This window comes from Protopterus annectens, chromosome 1.part2 (assembly GCF_019279795.1).
Source record: "Protopterus annectens isolate FY-2018-M chromosome 1.part2, PAN1.0, whole genome shotgun sequence".
NCBI lineage: Eukaryota > Metazoa > Chordata > Ceratodontiformes > Protopteridae > Protopterus > Protopterus annectens.
In genome coordinates, this window is record NC_056727.1 from 984,092,901 (window position 1) to 984,114,143 (window position 21,243).

Below are 21,243 nucleotides of genomic sequence, written 5' to 3' on the forward strand. Positions count from 1 at the left end.
TAGTGAATGAACTGAGAATAAATAAACTGATATGCCTGATCTCTGGTGGCATGAGTCAGAAAGGAAGAACCCCCTTGTTAATGTAATGGAAAGAAACAAAAAATGCATACCATATAGTTAAATGAACTTAACTACCAGATAATTACCTAGCCACCTGACTTCTAATAGCTCTGCTACAGAATTTAAAAAACTCTTGAAAATACACTATATGAATAACTGGTCATGCTCCTGTGACTCTCCAGGGTAAACAACTACTTAATCTATTTTCCATCATACAGCCAATAGGTCTCATACAAAATACTGCAGTACCTACTGAAATAACCCTTTTGTATCTTGTATGGATCCAATAATCATTACTTAATTTTGTCCTCTCTAGTCATTATGCTCACTCACATCTTATTTTCCCAATCAGGGCCAGTATTTAGTTATGTTGCTTTTTTGCTTTACTTAGTAACAATTTGATTAACTTCAGCATCTGACACAGTTACGATATATGAATTTCGTATTCATCCCATTTAAACTATTGTTATGACAAACTTCTTGTCAATGTGTGTGTGACACTGCCAGCCCAGCTATCTGGAATTTTGTAAATAATTCTATGTCATTTGTGAATATTGATATGATTTATACAGAACTGCATGTTGTGTACTGAGCTTCAAGAATATAACCACAGCATACCCTGCTGGAACATAGAAGATTAACTTATAAAACTTCGAGAAAATAAGTTGAAATTAAGTGCTTTATGATGTGCTATAAAAGTTAGTTTCAATGCAACAAGCAGACACAATGTCTAGAGATAGAAGTTTTTCTATTTTTTTGAAAGAAAAGTAATTACTAGATTTAAAATGTAAAGTGTTTTCTTGCTTTATGACTTTCTAGCAGCTGCACAGCTGAGAGATATGTATTTTTAACATAGAGATGGTAAGTTTCTGTTTAGTCTGGGAACTGAAGTCAGGTGACAAAGAGTGATATGATCCAAGCTAACCCAGCAGTAATGTTTGATATTAATTTAAGAACTCTCTCAGAGAGACTGTGCATTTTGTATTTTGTCATGTACCTAGAACATGCACTCGTCATCTTCATTTGTACTTGTCTGTCTGTAAGTAAAATTCAGGGCATAGTATCTCTCTTAGATATAGATAAGAATAGAGTAAAGAATAGTTTAAATGTTTTCTGTATTTATTTGAAACTGTCCTGCAATGTTGTTTTAACATATTTACTGTGATTGTGAACTTTGAAGTAACTGTTTTTCTTTTCTGAGTATTGTCTTGTTTTTTTTTATTATTAAATATATTTAAACCTATCTTTGTGGCTGATATTTGTGAGACATACTTAATCTCTTGGAGTACTTGCATATGTATTTTGTAACCCTGCACAGGCCACTCCTAAATAGCCTTGCAAGTCTTGGTCAAAACTACCATTTGGATTATTAGTAACATTACACAGTAGGATTGAACATCCTTTGTTAAGGGCCTTATAGTAGCTGAAATGAATTGGCTGTTGGCAGCTATAACTACCTTATAGTCTGGGCAGAAAGGGGGCATAGCTAGTAAACCTGTGCCAGCCTTGTGTGTGTGTGTGTGTGTGTGCGTGTGTGTGTGTGTGTGTGTGTGTGTGTGTGTGTGTGTGTGTGTGTGTGTGTGTGCGCTTGCATATAAATAAAATCTCTGTATGTGTGTGTGTGTCATCTACTTGGGCAGGGACACAAAGCACTGGTTGAACAGAGAGGGTGCTGCAGGTCTTAGCTTGGCCACTCGGCTGAGATCTCAACCCTATAGCTGTGCCAGTGGGGAGACTTATTGGGGATCTGGAGAAAGAGGGAGAAACCAGCCCTAAACTGACTTTGATCTCTGTGTGTTCTTTAGTGTGTGTGTACTTATCATCCTCCCATTGTGTACGTCCCTCACTTTTGCCACTAGTAAGTCTTGAGGCTCCTTGATTACTGGGCCAGTGCAGGGGCATCACAGTGTGATTTCTATATTAATCCCATTAACAGTATTCCTATCAATGTATATTATTTTTACTATGCATTGCATGCTATTACTATTGAGCTTCTTCTTTATTATATATGTTATTTGAGCTGTTTACTATGTACTTCTTGCTATTCTTGGATTATGTTTGGTTTTGTTTCTTCCCATTTGATATATGTCTGTAATCTGGAGCTTTTCACCCCAGGCCTCCTCTGAAAATGGACCTGTGTCCAGTCAGACTATTATGGTAAACAAATGTAAAATAAATAAAGTATCAGTTTTCTAGTAACTAAAGTAGACACTAACACTCAGAGCCATTTTCAATAACCCAGTAATTATGCAGTTAATTCAGTGTATAAAATGGGTAGAAACTGATGAGAGCATTTTATAGATCTGTGTTTCAGTGAAGAGCATGAATAGCACATATACATGGTTTCAAAGTTTACAGACATCAAAAGGAATGAATTTTCAGGCATCAATTTTAGCAGTTTTAAGTGAAATAATAATTTAAAGCAGTTGTCAGACATTTAAAAGGAGCATGGCTGTGGTATACAAAAACACTGAGAGGACCCAAGACAGAGACTGTAAGTAAATGAAACACATTATCTCAAAAGGATCTATAACATACAAAATGTAATGGTATATAGGTATAAAATGATGGAAAATATTAGTTGTACTACAGGTGCTTGCGTGCTATTAGCTTGTGATACACCTGCTCACTGCCACTTGCTTGAAAAAGCAAGTGCTCTATCCCATGAGCCCTATCTCCCATTTCTACATAGCTCTACCAACACCTAATCCTATAAACTACATAGCTCTACCAGAAACAAAACCCAAAACATAAAGCTCCCACTCAGTTCCCAACCTGATTCCTCGTGTCTTACTCTAAATCTACACTCCCCTCCCTAACCCTAAAGTCTCTAATCACTTACTAAACATTAAATTCCAGTCTCCCCCTCTAAACCTAAAGTATCAGATAACTCACTAACCCTAAAACTCCTTTTCCATTCCCTACACCTAAAACTCCAACTCCCCTCCTTAAACTTAAATTCCCTAATATTTCACTAAAACTAAAACTCCCTACCTGCTCTCTAACCTTAAAACTCCCTTCTCACTCCCTAACATAGAAATCACCCTCTTTCTCCTTAATCTGAAACCACCCCTCCACAGCTGCTTGCCTGAACTTATATTCAAATTAAGAGTGTGAGCATCACTCACTCCCCATGACATGTTGCCCAAACTCATGTTCAAATTGGAGTGTGAGCATTGCTCCCTCCCAATGTCAGCTTGCCAAAACTCATATTTGAGTTCACTGTGAGCATCACTCCCTCCCCATGACATGTTGCTCAAACTCATGTTCAAGTTGGAGTGTGAGCATTGCTCCCTCCTCATGACTGCTTACCCAAACTCATATTTGATTCGGAGTGTGAGCATCGCTCCCTCCCCATGACTGCTTGCCCGAACTAATACCCAAGTTGTAGTGTGTGCATTGCTCCCTCCCCATGGCTGCTTGCCAGAACCCATATCTAAGTTATAGACTGAGCATCACTCCCACCACCTTGCAGCTTGCCAAAACTCATATTCGAATTGGAGTGTCTATCCCCATGGCAGCCTGCCCAAACTCAAATTCAGGTTTGAGCATAAGCAGCAGCATAGCCAAGCTACAAGGCACTAGAGTCATTTTGAGACAGTGGTTTTCAAGCACTTGAGACTGAAGTGCCTGTGGTAAACCTGAGAATATTAGAAATTTAATAATGTGTAGACAGATGTGCACAACTGTTCCCAGCTAAAATATCTGAAGCAGACTCAAGCACATCAAGTCATCGTGATTGTGATGTTATGAGGTAGTGCCATCTCTGCCAAGGAGAGTAGGTCAGTATGTATACATATGCCAGCAAAGCTAGCTGGAGTTTTGTAAATAATTTTATGTTATTTCACTATCACACTGATTTGTACAGATGTTTGAGTTAAAAATATATTTGTCAAGTTACTTGTGTTACAAATGCATCAACAATAGGTCCTGCTGGACAGAAAGAATGTATGCATGTAAATTAGGTTGTGTTGTTGAAACTAATCAAATGTGTATGTTTATCAGAAAACCCTGGAAGGGTCGAAAATTTGAAATTGTGTTATAGCTTTCAGATTCTGTCACAGATCTTAGCAAAGCTCTGTGTGTCTATTGTAATAGAGTTGGGTGACCAGAGGTGATGTCATCCTCTAGCCAGCATCTGGTTTCTTTGAACCCTCACAGCAACACGTTGGAATCTGACAGAAAATATCTCTGACAGGATATATATATCCTGCACATCCTCACATACAGAGAGAGATATCATCCGGCTTTTGCTGTGATAAAACACTCAGCACACATCAGCTTGCCTTGCTTTAGTAAGTAGTCAGGGAAGAGTAATTCTTTAGTTCATCAGGGGACATTTAGTGAGAATAGTTCAGAACCGTTTTCTGCATCTGTGAGAAACTATCCAACTGCATTATTTTTATATCTCTGTGGTTGAAACTCTGTTGTTTATTGTATTCAGTATTCTCCTGTTTTCTTGTTTTATTATTTGTCATTAAACATTTTAATACCTTTCATTGTGGCTGGTCCTTTAGAGAATACTTTTAACATCTCGAGAGTACTTATGCTTGTTTTAGTGACACTGTTGCTGCTTTAATCACACTCTACCATTTGTATTTGTATTAATTTCACACAGTATAATTGGGTCTGGAACATGCTCCCTGTGTGCTCTTAAGGGAAATTGTGCTTGGTGCAGGGAGCTGCATCTGAAAATACTATGTGAATCATCTTTGCTCTTAGTGACCATTCCTCACTGGAGTCAGTGGTGAGGACTGAGGTTCCTTGATTGCTAGCCCAAAGTAGGTACCGGTCACAGTGATAAAGAAGTTCCTTTTATTTATTTCACGTAACTGTCACAAAGAGTCTGAGTCACTGTGGCTGTTCTCAGAACATTGCACAGTATCTAATATTACTTTAATCATTCTGTGGTGGTGGTTGGGTTGTATTATGAGTTCTGCTTTATATTACATATACAGAATACTGTGTCACAACTGAATGTCTATTTCTGAAACCGGAATAATGCATAACAGACAAATCTTTCTGATGATTTCAGAAGATAATCATCAAGCTCCATGAACTACATGCGTATTAATGCAGGTTGCTTCAGATTTTCAACTTAAATATATTTGGAAACTCCTTATATCTGACATCAAATGCATATGTTACATCCTGCATCATAATGGCAAATATGCAACTTAGCACAAAATGCAGGCTCTAGCATACACATTTGATGACGCTTTTAAAGCAGAGGTGCATTAGTCAGGTTATGGTAAACATTCCTCTTTAAAGCAGAAGTAGAAGCATTACCATTTTGCTTCTGGGATATTCCCCTTAAGGACACATCTCAGCATACTATTTGATGATATTAATACACTATTACTCTGGCAGAAGTGCTCCAATCCAAGTGTGTTGATTAGAACACTTTCCTACACGACTGCCGTCAGTTTCACTTGTCCTTGCTGTTACTTCACTTTGCATTTGTTGCATTGATCCTCAACTGCCACTGCTCAACTTTTATAAATCCTTTAGTAGACTGTTATCCATCATTCTCCATTGCTGCAGCTATCATTGTGTCAACAGTAAACATACTGATCATTTCTTTATTACTGGATCAGATTCTACTGACAGCTCCTTCTGGCTATGAGCCTAGGCTGCTGCCCTCCAGGCTGATGTTTGTTTTAGAAACGCTACTAAACTTCTCCTCCGGATTTTCTCCTTGACTTTGCCTACCTTTGCTGCTAAGTTAAGTGGTCTGTTGTGAGTTAATGGTACCTCTCTACTTTATAATAATTTTATTCCTTTGCTGGCCATGGCCAGACATAATGCATAAAAGTGTCTCTATGTAGCGGCATCCTAGGATGATTATAAAGATTACTGACTTAGAATTATACAGATTGCAAGTGGAAAGTAAAGCCTCAAACACTGTTCATTAATAGTAAAAAAAAAAAAAAAAAGTGTCTGTACCATACCAACAAAACAAATGAGTGCATTATTTCAGTTGTATGCATTAAAAGTGGAAGTAAGGCATGTGTTTATTTTTCAGAAAATGCAGTGTTCGTGGTAAACATTCCAATGTAACATCATTGCAGCTTGTAGAGCATCATGGAATCTTTACCATGAAGAAAGGAAATGACATATTTTGCAGAACATTTTCGGAAGAACTATGGAATAATGCCAGATGCTCTATATGTAAACAAAGTCATATGCTAGATAGTATTTCCATAAGACTGCATTTGTATAAACTACTTTTAACATATCAAAGGCAATTCTAAAAGACATATCTAATTATTTGTAAAAATAAAAATCTTGAAAGTAAGCAAGTTGTCATTTTCACTTACAATCACTAAGGTAGCATTAAGCCTTAAAACAGAAATGATGCTTTCCTGTTGGACAGTTTACTTGACAACTTTAAAATGAATGCATATACTGTAACTTTCATTGATATGCATGAGTTATTCTTAAATGACATTTCAGTTAATCAAGCACCTAGCTATTTACTGAGATCATTGCATTTTTGTGCTGGTTTTGAAATTCAGATTCAATGGCCTAAGGTTAACCATCAGTCTAGTTTCATTGCTTCTTTCTCACCAAACAATAACAGCTAACTGTTTTATTTGTGGTGGATTCAGGAACTATGGTCCATTACTCAGGCCTTGCTCCTTAGTTTTCTATATCTTATTTCCCTATCTCTGTTATTATGTTATGGCTAGTATGGCCCAAACAGACAGAAACTCTTAAGAGTCGATCTGTAAACAAAATCTAGACGTGATTGTGAAATAAACGGACAATACTCATGCAAACAAAACCTCTAGCAATTCAAAAAATAAATTGTAAAATGTCTAAGCTTAGTACAGCTGGGCTGCTTTGTTACATTGTTAAAATAAGAAAGCTAATATCTTGCTATATGAACTACAGCGACGTTTTTCGGATGAGCAGTGTTGGACTCAGCTTCATTTTCTTTTCAGGTTCACATTTCCACTGATATTTGACAGTTGGTTGCAGAATACTTTGCTTTACTTAGCACATAGCTGCAACAGTACCCGTTTCTCTCTGGGACGTTTAGCATTTATTTTGGCGTACTTGCATGAACTGATCATCCCCGGGTGAACATCAGCTCCAAAGCTCCTGCAGTTATTTCAGAAACCTGGCACAAAGTAAATAATCACAAACGAAATGCATTAACTTGAGTCTTTTGGTTAAGCTGGCTCCATTTAAGTGGAATTTGCTGTTCAGATTTGGGCAGGGCTACATAGGAAAAGACATTAAAATAACACTGACCATTAGAAGCAATGAACTGTGAATATAAAGTGGAAAAAAGTCTGTTAGGACAAAAATATTAGTTATTCTTTCAAATAATTCAGATTTTTTCATGCTCATTTTTTCTCTTCTCCCATTCTCTCAAAATGATAGAATGTCTTAGTCCATAACTGGTTTAGACACAAAATCAGTTTTTATTCAACTATTTCTAGGTTTAATAACAATGTAGTAAGTAATGAGAATTTTCTCAAAGGAGGTACATCTTGACCCTGTTTGCTATATGTAATACAGTAATTATTACTGATTCATTCTATTTCATGTTTGTTATGCTTCTAAATGTAATGTATTGCAATTAATTTCTATCATATGGTAAATATACAACCTTAAATGATGCACCCTTTTATACAAGTAATAATCATGTTGTGGAACATGTACAGATTTTAAAATCATAATGCTAATAGCCTGACACTGAGTATGACTGCTATATCACATTAAAATATAAAATCTTTTTTGTGCAGAAAAAAACTTTTATTAGTGAAAATCAGATAGCAGTCAAATGAACGTGTTTTCAGAGAAGCACATTTACCCAGATGTGTACTACACATCATAACAAATTACATAGGTTCATAGGTAGGTACTAGGCTATTGGCCCTGTGGCCTATATAAGCCTAGCCAAAAAGTTCCCTGGCTTTTGCCACCCAAGAAAGTTATTTTCCTGTGCCCCTGTCTAGCAGAGCCACAGAAGTGATCCCTGGGGTGAATTTCCTATTTCCCATCCAATTGTCGAGATTTTTCTTAAAAAGGGCTAATGAGGAGCTTTGCTTGACATGAATGGGTAGTCTGTTCCAGAGCATGGAAAGTCTCTGGGACAGGAATCTATCCCTCCAGCATGTTTTGTTTATTGCGGTGGCAAGGTTTAGGCCCCTGGAGCATGTGGCTTGGAGGTACTGGGGTTTCTTTAAGTGTAGCATATCCAGCAGATCGGGGTTTGACATAGTTTGTATGTTAGGCAGAGGTCGCATCTGAGTAGGTGATAAACGATGGAGTAGAGCTTGAGTTTTTTTGAGACGAAAGGTGTTGAGGCTGGTAATCCTCTTAGTGAAGTATTTCTGTGGCCTTTCTAGTTGTTGTAGATGTCTTGTGAGGTACATGCCAAATGGGGCATTGTACTCTATAACGGATCTGAGGAAGGATGAGTAGAGAGGAACAATGGCCTCCTTTTTTCTGGAGGTGAACCCCTTTATGATGAGATGTGCCACATAGAAGGATTTCCTGACTACTGTGGCAATGTGATTATCAAAGGAGAGACTACTGTCCACCTGTGTCCAAAGGTTTCTTATCACACTTTCGGTGTTTAGTAGACTACCGCCTATGTGGTAGTTCATGGGTAAAGTGTTTTTCCCAAAGGGGATGACAGTGCACTTCTTGGCATTGAGCTTGAGGCCATGACTTTGACACCAAGCATCAGTCTCAATGAGGCCCCTTTGTAGAATGTCCACATCATTAGGCGATTCTATTATGGCACCTAGTTTGCAGTCATCTGTGAACTTTGTTATCCAAAGACCTGCTGTATTAGCCTGGACTTCTGAGAAGTAGATGCCAAACAGGAAAGGACCCAGGACTGACCCCTGTGGTACTCCACTTGTCACTGGTCTGAAGTTGGATTTGGAGTCAGCTACTTTCACTGTGTGGGTTCTGTCAGTGAGCCAGTTGGCCACCCATCTTGTGACATAGGGAGTTATGCCCAGTCTAGTGAGTTTATCTATAATTCCAGAGTAGGGGATGATGTTGAAAGCCTTGGCGAGGTCAAGATAGACTGTGTGCACCACCTTACCCTCATCCACGGCTCTGGTGACTGCTTCAAAGAAGACAATCAGATTTAGGAGACATGATCTACCTTTACAAACCCAAACTGAATGGGGTCCAGAGTTTGGAGGTTACCTATGTCCTTCTTTATAAGCTCCAAGATGATACATTTGATGGCCTTGCAGACCAGGCTCATCAGGCTAATGGGGCAGTAGTTCCCAGGGTCCATAGTGGCACCCCCTTGGAGTGGGCTAACCATTGCTGTGTGCCATTCAGTAGGCACAAAGCCTGAAGTGAGGCTATGATTTAACATGGTACTTAGGTGGAGTGCCAGTTCATTCTGTAGTTCATGCAGTACGCAGCCTGAGATATTGTCAGGTCCCATGAATGCTGTGTTCTTGGCTTTGGAGAGTGCTGTCTTTATTTGTGCAGCCATGATTATAGAGGCTTTGCATTCTTCAGTATAGTGATGGGGCCTTTGGGGGGTGAGGGAGTGAAGTTTACACTGAACCTATCTGCCAGGGTGTTGGCAATATCAGTTGATTCTGTATATCTAGTGCCATTGTGCTGTAGCTCAGAGCAGATCTGAGTGTTGCCATTGAGATTCTTGACATAACTGTAGAATGCTTTGTGGTTGTCTTTAGAATCAGTGGCAATTTTATTTCCATAACTAGCTTTGGAGAATTTTTATGAGGGATCTCAGCTTCTTACTGAGGCTGACCAGGGAGTTCCTGCAATCAGGGGATTTTACTCTTTTTTGAAACAGCTTCTTCTTTCTGTTGAAGTGTTTGCTTATGGCAGGGGACCGCCAGATTGGCTTCCTTTTTTAGGTGGATAGCGTCTTGGTTCTGTTGGGGATGGCACGATCCCTGCACTTGTGTATGTGCTTATACAGTGCATTTGTATAGGATCCAGGAGTTGCACATTTATTTGCCGTCTGTATAGGTGTCGTGAAGCTTGCCACTTCTGTCTTAAGAAGCATGAAGTTGGCTTTGCAGAAGTTTTTTACGGTGGTTTCCTTAATGGGGGGGGGGGGGTGAGGGTGGAATATTGATGTCTAGGATGATTAGCTTGTGGTCAGATCTGACCAGCAAGGAGTTGACCTCTGGTGTGGAACATTAGTTGTCCATATTGGTAATGACCAGGTCCAGGATATTGCTGCCCCTGGTGGGGGAATGGACAAGCTAATCCAGGGCACTGGAATTTATGAATTCCAGAAAGCATTGAGCAAATGAGTTAGTACATGAGTAGTTTTTCCAGTTGATGGTGGGGTAGTTGAAATTGCCCATTATTAGGGTATTGGACTGTACCTTAATATTACCCAGTATATCAAGAAACATGGCATGGGAATCCTGAGGCATGGCAGGGGATCTGTAACAAGCTACAACCTGGAGTGCAGTCTTGCCCAGTGTTAATTGCACTTGGATAATTTTGGATGCATTATGTTGAACAACTAGCCTGGAGGTGTGGATATCCTTAATGAATATGGACACGCCTCCTCCTTTAGTGGTCCAGGTTAGGTGGCCGAAAGGTGTGCTATGAGTTATAGCCTGGTAATGCAGAGGTGCTCTCTGGGAGCTTTGAGCTAGGTCTCTGTCACTGCACAGATGTCGATGTTCTCCATTTTAAGGAGTGGCTCGAGTGAGTGCATTTTGAGGTTTAGACTTCTAGCATTGAGTAGCATTACCCTCAGATTTTGCTTGCTTATACCTGCTATGGTGGTGAGTTTGTCATTTGAACCTTGCCTAAAAAAGGCACTATAGGGATGGCAAGAGCCTTAGCCAGTATCCGGAATCCCAAGGGTGACAGGTGCAGACCATCTTTGGCAAAGCATCGCGGTCTATCAATCATGTTGTCCCAGTCAGACACTGGATCCCCTTAGAATGACACCAGAAACTTAGCCAATTGTTGAAGTCAGTCATTTTGTCCGTGTATTGTGGTATCATTCTGGGCAGTTGCAGGATGCTACTCAGGGCTAGGGTCATACCTGTCTGGGCTACATTATCCAAGATCTCCTCCATGTCTCTTTTCATGTAGTCCAGGGAGGTACATCTCAGGTCTTTCACACCAACATGGACAATGACAGAGTCATATTTGTACTTGTTATGAAGTGACCCGAGTGCTTGCATTATGTGGTGGATCCTGGCACCCGACAGGCAGCTGACAGTAACTTTCTCCTTGTTTAGCCTGGTGAGTGCCAGTTACACTGTCAGTGTGCCTGATTATAGAGTCACCTATGACTAGTGTGTTGGGTACATTGTTTTGCCTTATGGGCTGAGGTTGAGTGGCACACTGATTTTGTGGGCTATGTGTCATTTGGGTAGAGATGGGGGTGGTGGTTGTTTGCTTTTCAGCTTTGGAGGTCTCTGATGTTTGGGCAGATTTTTATTGAGAGCCTCCGCAAATGTAGGTGTGTGTTTTATGTTACTATGTGTGGATTTAGGTTTTGATGGACTATGTGTTGAGTGTGGTGTGGTGCAGGTGTTTACCTTCTCCTCTTGACTGTCTAGTACAGTCTTGGCTGGAGAGAGCTTGGTTTCCCGTTTGGCTATATAAGTGCATCTCTCACAGGTTGTAGTGTTGGGTGGTAGGAGGAGAGGGTTGTCAGTGTACATGAGGCAATTGCTACATTGCCCGAAGATGCCCAGATTCATCATGTGGACAGTGGAAAATAGCGGGAGCTGACCCTTAGACATGCCTGGATAGGTGCTTATTAATTTAAGTACTAAAAACTGTTTTCCTCCTAACAAGTTAGGAAAGTTGAGTGCTTCAGTAATTTGTAGATTATTTAGTGCTTGTAATAAGTTTTGAACAAGTGTTGAGCACAAAGAAACAGTTTTAAGTGCTAAAACTAAAAAACTAGCTAGTTCTAAGAGAAAATTAGAAGAGGAGAGTTTCTGGCACTGAGAATAGTTTAACCGTAGTTAAATGGTGCTGCATGATGCGCAAAACTGCGCAAACACGGGTTTTTAAACAGAAAGATGAAAGGGATAGAAATAGCCCAAAATGGCCAGTAAAACTACAAATTCTGAGCTGAAACCACTATCCAGTGACAGCCTGCTCAAAGCTCACCACTCCCACTGATGAGCAGAGAAGCTTCCTTCTATCTTATTAAGGTCTGGGCAACACAGAAACTACAAAACAGCCCAGAATTCAGCAAAATCTGAAAACCGGACTCTACTGATTATAGAAAGGCAGGAAACAAGTAGAGAGATAGGATTTTTTTATTTTGTTTTGTTTTTTTCAAAAATTAAAACAGATACAGTAAAACAAACACTTTTAAAGCAGAAAAAAAATACTATTGCACTTGTGTGTGTAGCCCTCAACAGTTCAACAGTTGAGAAACACTTAAAATTATCAGTTAAAGTACAAACAGTATCAGAATAAAAAAAAAACAGTTCAAATAAATTGCAAAGTTAATAAAAAAACACTCGGAATAGTGCGACTAGCAAAAATAAGCAATAAAAAGCAAAACAGAGCTACATAATCCACTCAAAGTCTCCCTTTTCCTCTCTTTGCTGCTGTAGAAGTCTGCAGGATACCCAGGCAAGATCTTGCTGAGATAATACAGCAGTAGGCCATTGAAAATGTGCCCTAACATACTTTACGATTAATCTGCCTTGACTAACTCTTCTCCGTAAACAGTGAAGACCGATTCATAGTCATCAGTGCACAGTGAAATGAGAATGGAAACTGCATACTTTATACTTTGCTCCTGAGACACTCTACCTACTTCTGCCTTGCTGACAAGATGACTACTGTAAAACAACTCATCCAAATGAACAATGACACTGCTGAAGAAATGGTAGCAGTTGCAAAGGCCATTGTGATACTAAATGCCAAGCCGCCTCTGAAACCACTGACCCAGGAGGAGGATTTGTAGGCTTACATCATCACCTTTCAAAGGATTGATAATTAGGAGGAATGGGGGCAAGATGAATGAGATCACACAGTCTCTACACAGCTCATTGAGAGCTTCCATGTGAGCATTCACAGACAGGAAAGATATCAAATATTAGCACTACGAAAAAGTTTTTAAAAAAGTACTTTTTCAAATCAGAGTCACAGCAGACGCCCAAGCTTGCAAATTATGTAAACAGAATAAAAAACTACATAAAACTTCAAGGTTTCAATATTCTAAGTTAAAATAAACATCGGGCCAGATTTACAAAAGCTTGCACGGAGTTGTAGAGTAGTGTAAGATGTCAAACAGGCAATATGCCTGCCGTGCGATCCAGGAACAGCCGGCAGGGGTGTGCACGAGAGCTGCTAAAGCTAGTCTTGCACAGACAGCGTCATGGTATGCAAATTACCTCATTTGCTGCTGAAAGCTATGCAAATGAGGTAAATTTGCAATCCAGGAAATACTAACCTGTCCGTGGAAGATTAGTGTTATCTGCAGAAATGTACTCCTTTGGTAACAGAGTACCATTCTGCAAATAGCTAAACAGAGCTATGACAGCTCTAAATAAAGGATGCATACAGTTGAGGAAGCATGCCAATGGCCAAATATAAGGCCATTGGCATTTATAAATGTTTAAAATTATTAAAATTTAACTTTTCTTTCCCCGATCTCCAATGTTTAAGCATAGCGCAGCACTGCTCAAACGTGCGGCACTTTAAAAAACAAGAAAATAATTTATAACTAGCCAAAAATAGGCATTTTCACTAAAAAGCTTATTCTGCCATGCAGGTGAATGGCAGGCTGAGGACAACATGGCCACTGAGTAGTGGTTGCTAAGGGAGGGGAAGCTCAGTGTGAGAGATGTAACCATGCATTAGTAGGCAATCCTATGCAAATGAGGATAAGGATAGTGAATCCCAATTTTTCCCAGCATGTGAGCCATGTCCCAAGAGTGTAACAGTAGGAGTAGGTGAGTAGTAGCGTAGATATAGGTGACATGAGGAGGTATGTCAGAAAGGCTGTAAGCTAATTGGAGCACAGTGGCTTGTGTTTGCCCTGAGTTGCTCAGGATTGCAAGAGGCATGCCTACAGTTGTCCTATTTGAAAACCTGAAACCAAAGGTGCACACTGTTAAAAGATCGGAAATTTCTTGCAAACATGCAGACATTGTGTGCGAGCGTGTGCGCGCATGTGAGCATGTTTGTGCAGCACTGCCCCAGGCAGAAACAAAGGGAAAAGGAAGGAAAAGAAGTAGTAGGAAGTTAACCAAGGAGAACTAGCAGAGCTGCCAGGTGAAATATATCAGAATCAGCCAATTACACAGGCAGCAGACTATCTCAGCCCAGCCCAGCACTTTAAACTCTGCAAACAGCATTCCCCCCTGTTTTTTTCCCAAGAAATCTGCAATACTGCAGTATACAAAGAGGGAAAGCTTAAAAAGCTTAAGTCAGACAAAATGTTAGGGGCTGCTCTTGCTATCATAAACTAACGTGCAAGGTGCTGAGAGTGGTGATGTTGTGAATGCTGCTGAGCAACCCACAGTGAGGAGATGGAGAAGAGTGTACAGACCCAGGATAACCTACCAGGGACTACATGAGCTGGAGATAGTGGAGCGCTATAGGGTGGACAGAGACTTCCTGCAGCAAATTGTTGAACTGTGCCAGCCATGCCTCACACACAGAACCAACAGAGGGGAACCCATCCCAGTGGATACCAAGGTATGTGTTGGCATAAGAATACTAGCTACAGGTACCTTCCAGAGACCAACTGGTGATATGATGGGGATTTCACAGGCATCAGCATCCAGGTACTCCACCAGTTCCTGGATGCCATGTCAGCACATGTCGGTGACCATGTATATTTCCCCAATTCCCGTGAGGGATTGGCCAGCAATATGCGTATTTTCCACCAAATAGCAGAATACCCTGAGGTAGTGGGTGCAATAGACTGCACGCACATACACATCAAAGCACCACCCGGTGAGCGGGGTAGGGTCTACATCAACCGCAACTGCCAGGTCATGTGCGATGCCCAGGGCATAATAATGAATGTGCGTGCTGGCTACCCTGGAATCTATCACAATTCCCACATCTGGCATCTGACGCAGCTGTACCAGAGATTTGCCAATGGGGAAATCCCTGATGGTCACCTAGTGGGGGATGCTGGATATGCACTGAAGCCGTGGCTGATGACACCCATCAGAAATGCACACACACCTGAACAAGAACTCCATAATGAGGCACACGCACAAACAGGAAACATAACTGAGCGTGTGTTTGGGATGGTCAAGTCACGATTCCAGTGCCTGGACACATCTGGTGGAGACTTGCAGTACTCACCAACTACATGTACCCAAATTGTTATGGTATGTGCCATGCTACACAATATGATTCTGCAGAAACAGCTGCAGCAGGAACAGCATGGGGCAGGGCCAAACAGCCCCCCAGCATTGCCAAGGCCTGCACAGGCACAGCGTGACTCAGAGGAGGAACAACCTGAGCCTGCCCCAGTAGGCAGAAGGAGGCATGTCCAGTATGCCCTGGCCTTGGCAAAGAGGCAACGCATAGCACATACACTGACTCAGTAGGAATCCTGGAAATGACACCTCTCTCTGACTCGCACATACAGTAAAAGGGATGCCTAACTTGACACTACCTGTTTTCAGACATGTATAGGGAGTGTACTATGTGCATCAGACATAGGCAGCCCTGTAGCACCACCTGAGGCATGAGTGCTCTATTTTAAGGAATATAAAGCACTGTTAAGCACATTTTACCAGTATTGAGCATATTTAAATCCAATTGCACGTAGCTGCACACCGCATTAACCAGCGCAACGTCGGGCAACATTTTGGGCAATGTTAGGCAAAGTTGAACAAAGTCGGGTAAACATGCTCACGCCTGCTTTATTGTTCCTTAACCAGTCAGGTCTGCCCAGCAGGAAAATAAAAAGCAGTGACAGGGCTTGAACTCAGGATACTGTGCACTATAGTCACAGTACTGAACCACTAAGCCATGACAGCATTTCATTGGTGCAGACACAACTTAAGTCACTCACACATACCGATTGGGGGGGGGGGGTCACATACCTAACAGTCACACCAGCAGGACAATTGTAGACCAACACAAACACAAACAAATGCTGTATCATGCCCTCTGAAGAGGCATATGAGTAATCTCCTCCCAGGCCTTTCAGACGGATAACAGCAGGCCAGGCAGTGTGATGTGGGTTGGGTAGGCTATGAAGTCACAAACTAATATGCATGTAATTGGAAGCTAAGGTCTGTAGTACAGTGGTATGCTTCAAGCCAGTATGTTAGGCAACAGTACAGACTGAAATGGAGTACCTGACATAGCAGTGCAGGCCTAGCAAATGTGTATGTGTCAGGTGTACCCCTCATCCTATGTACATCCACAGTAACAATCAGGTGTGCCCCCCGGATAGAAATGTGCAAATAATCGCTGTCCCCCCTGTATGTAGAAATGTTGATAAGTCTATGCAAATTGACTCATGGAAGCCCTGCAGGCACAGCGTGCTTCCTGTCGATGTACAACACAAAGGTGAGCCCTGAAGTAAAAACCAGCTTAATTTTTCACACACATATAGTATATATGCCCATAGTGGGCATGCTCACACACTTAAATTTAGCAAATTTCAGTCAGCAACATACTGAAAGGTCATACAGAACATGCTCACACACTTAAACAAATGAAGCAAATGTCAGTCAACAACATACTGAAAGGTCATACTGGGCATGGTCACACACTTAGGCCATGTCTGAATACAGCAGTGGGCCACACATATCTGGCAGTTGCAGTTCTTACTCCGGACACTTGTCACTATTCACCAGTCCTGCCTTGCACACACAGTGATATGAAAGCAGACCCATATAATATATTGGACCCCTGTCATAATCAAACTATGTACTACAAGTACTTAAGTTGTTCAAAGAAAGTGAAAATCCAAAGAAGATCAATAAATCTCTGATCAATATCATCAAGAAACGATGAGTACTCCTAACATTATCCAAGCCATGTTCTGGCAAAAATATTGCCAAAGAGTCCATAGAGAACCATGAAGCTTTCTTTCGCTATGTCATAAATATCAATGTAAACTCATATATGTTCTGAGTCAGTGCAAAGTGTAAATGAATACATGTACATGACTGACATTGCCAACATCTTGTCAGACAGGTTCATACATATTTACCCCCCTTTCACTGACAAAAGGGCCCATTACCATACCTGGAGATTGTGAAAACCCAGAAATCACATATACAATGGTTAAACAGCTCTATCCAAACCTAAAAACATGGCATCTATGGGATGACATGGTTTCCCTGGCTGTGTCATATGTGAACTCCAAAACAAACAGACCCTGCACCTGAACAGTCTCTTGAGACTCACCCTCTGTACAGGATATGAAACTGTTGAATGGGTTACAGCAATGCTTGGCACACTCCACAAGTGTTGGTGCACAACAGACCATGGGAACTATTGTCTTATAAGCCTAATAAGCCTGATCTGCAAAGCCATGGAGTCCATCATTATGAAACTCCTAAACAGAACTATTGGGAGCCTACAAACACTCAACCCTATCCATTTTGGTTTGGTCAGGGGCAGATCGTGGTTCCTAAACCTGCTAGACAGTTTTCAAGGCAGTTACCCAGGACATACATCAATGAAATGAGCTATACACGGCCTACATAGACCTTGAAAAGCCCTTTTCCAACATCCCACACACATGTCATATCCACAAAATCAACAACCTGTGCATAAACACGTATGTCATCTGATGGAGTGCCAACTGGGCACAGATAGATCCCACAAGGTAAGAATTGTGGTCTCTTTGTTGGACTGTAAGCTGGTAACAACTGCTGTCCCCCATGGCTCAGTCCTGGGACCCCTCCTGTCTGGTGTATACTTTTCAGAAATACAGTCAAACACACAAAGGCTATGGTTAGCAAAGTTTGTGGATGACTGCAAAAAGCTTGTCATAATCAATGTTTGGGACAACAGAGACATCCTTAAAAAGGGTCTCAGTCAGACAGATGTGGTGTCAAAATTATGGCCTCGAGCTACAGTCATACAAATACCATATAGGTGCCAACACCCTAAATATGCAGGTAATAATAAGGGATCTATGGACACATGTGGATAGTCATCTCTACTTCCAGAAACACATTCACAAAGTGGTTAGAAAATCATGCTATGTGTTCGCACAAACTGCCAAGGTCTTTGCATGTAGGTCAAAGGAGGTTCCCTCTACTCATCAGTCATCAGACCCATCAGAGAGTATCATGGCACACTTGCGATGAATCTGACTAGGCACCTTCAGCAGCTGGAAAGACCACTGAAGTATCTCAACAAGAGGATTACTGGCCTCAAACAGTTGCCCCATGCAACAAGACTGAATTTAACTCAATCTGTACTCTGTTGCATACTGTCTACTCAGGCGATCTCTGCCCAACAGACAGGTCCATTTCCAATGCAGAACTGATGTGCATGCGCTATCTGAAGTAAACCCAAGCTCACTGTACCACATGCTCTAGGGATATCATCATAACAACAATAAATAGAACATGTTGGAGGGATACATTACTAACTCACAGACTCCCTTTGCTTTGGAACAGGCTCCCAATCTACATTAAGCTGAGTCCCTCACTGACACTCTTCCAGAGGAGCTTTGATGAGTGTATGTGAAACTGAACTGTCACACCATGGATCACTTCATCAGCTCTACTAGACAGAGGCCTAGGGAACTAATCCCATGTGTGGTGATAGCTGCACACTCTAATATATGCCTTCAGGCAGATAACCTATTACCTACCTATGTACCTATATATATGTAGGGGGAACACAGTATAATAAGCCAAACATGGATGGGCAGAGATTTGTGTAAGAGGGTGACCATGACAGGGAGCCATCTAGGACTGTCCCACCCAGCACACATCCCAATGGCACAAAATACATGAGGTGCACATCTCACCCACTGTACATAACAGCCACCAGTATCTGTAAGCATTACAGTGTATGTGGTCCATGTGCCTGATGTACAACATGACTGTACAATGAAGTACACATCTACTATCTGTAGACATGTACCTGTCACATAGGTTCATAGGTATGTAGTAGACTATCTTCACGAAGGCATATATTAGCCTAGGCAAGTTGTGCAGCTTTCACCACCCCATTGGGTAGTCTCCTGAGCCCTAGTTCTAATAGTTAGTACCCTAAGCCCCTTTCTAGTGGGGCTGCTGATGTGATGCCTGGCGTGAATTGTCTGTTTCCCTTCCACTCATCAAGGTTCCTATTGAAGAGTGCCAGCGAGGGGCTCTGTCTGATGTACATTGGGAATCTGTTCCACAGTAAGACAAGTGTCTGGGATAGTACTCTATCCCATCAGCATGTTGTATTCATTGTTGTGATGAGGTTCATATCCCTGGAGTGTGTAGTGTGAATCAAGTTTGTTATCCGTAGATGGAGCATGTTCAACAGTTATGTGTTGGACATGGCTCTGTATGTTAGGCAGAGTGTGCCTCTGAGTAGGCGGTCCGCAACTGAGAAAATATTTAGTTTTACCAGTTGTGTTACAAAACACATCTGTTTGAGGCCAGTAATCCTCTTGGTGAGGTACCTCTGTGGTCTCTACAGCTGCTGGATATGCTTAGTTGAGTACATCCAAAATGGTGCATTGTACTCAATGATGGGTCTGATGACTTAAGAGTAGAGGGCCACCACTACCTTTTTTGATCCTGATGAAAGCCCTTTGTTAATTAGATGGGCCACATAGGATTTGCTAATCACTTTGGCAACATGGTTGTCAAAGGAAAGATGACTATCTACTTGTGTCCCCAGATCCCTTATTACCTTGTCAGTTTTTAGGGGTAACACCTATGTGGTAGTTTGTGTGTACTTTGTTTTCACCAAAGGGGATTACTATGCATTCTTCCACATTGAGCTTGAGGCCATGATTCTGACACCACACATCTGTCTCATAGAGTCCCTTCTGGAGAATATTTGTGGCATCCGGGGAATCTATTATGGCAAACACTTTACAGTTCCCAGCAAACTTAGTCAACCACAACCCTCATGTGTTGGCATGTACTTTTGAGAAGTCTATACCAAACAGGAGGGACCCCAGGACTGAACCCTGGGGGACCCCAGTTGTTACCGGTGTAGAGTCTGACATGTAGCCAGCAACTCTTAATTTGTGGGATCTATATGTGAGCCAGTTTGCAAACCATCTTGTGATGTATGGATTCATGCCCAGGTTGGTGAGTTCATCTATGAAACCTGACTGGGGAATGGTGTCAAAGGCCTTAGCGAGGTATAGGTAGGCTGTGTGGAGCTCATTTCAATCATCTGTAGCCTGGTTAACTGTCTCAAAGAAATCCACCCAGTTCAGGAGGCGTGATCTGCATTTGATGAAGCCAAACTGGGTGTGCTCAACTGTGTGAAGGTTCCCAATGTCTTTATTGTTGACTTCCATTATGATTGGCTCCATTGCCTTGCAGATCAGGCTCATCAGGCTCATAGAGCATGAATGCCAAGGGTCGTTTGTGGCCCCACCCCTGTGGAGTGGGAAGAACATTGCTGTGCAACATTCTATGGGTACATATCCTGTAAAGAGGATGTAGAGAGAGGTGTAGGTATCCTTGATGAATATGGATACATCCCCACCCTATGTGCTATGATCCAGGTTCTGATGCTGAAAGGTATGGAATGAGTAGTATCCTGGTAGAGCTGGTGTGCTCTCTGGAGCCTTGAACTAGGTTTCTTTTACTGCACATATACCAATATTCTCCATACTGGGAAGTGCCTCGAGTGTGTGCATTTGGAGGCTGAGACTTCTGGCAATGAGTAGCATTTAGCTCACTTTGTAGTTATTTGTGTTGGTTATGGGGTTTGGTTTGTCCTGAGTGACCGGTGTTCCACACCTGAAGTCAACACCTCATTGGTCCGATCCAACCATACGCTAATTACCCTACATATCTACATTCTGCCCCCACCCCCCATTAAGGAAACCATGTTAAAATATTTCTCCAAATCCAACTTCATGCTTCTTAGGACAGAAGTGGTGAACTTCAGGACACCCATGCAGATGGACAATACAGTTATGACTACTGAATCCTACACAATTGTACTTTATAAGCACTTATATGAGTGCATGGATCGTGCTATCCCAAACGGAGCCAAGACGCTATCCTCCAAGAAAAGGAAGCCAATCTGGTG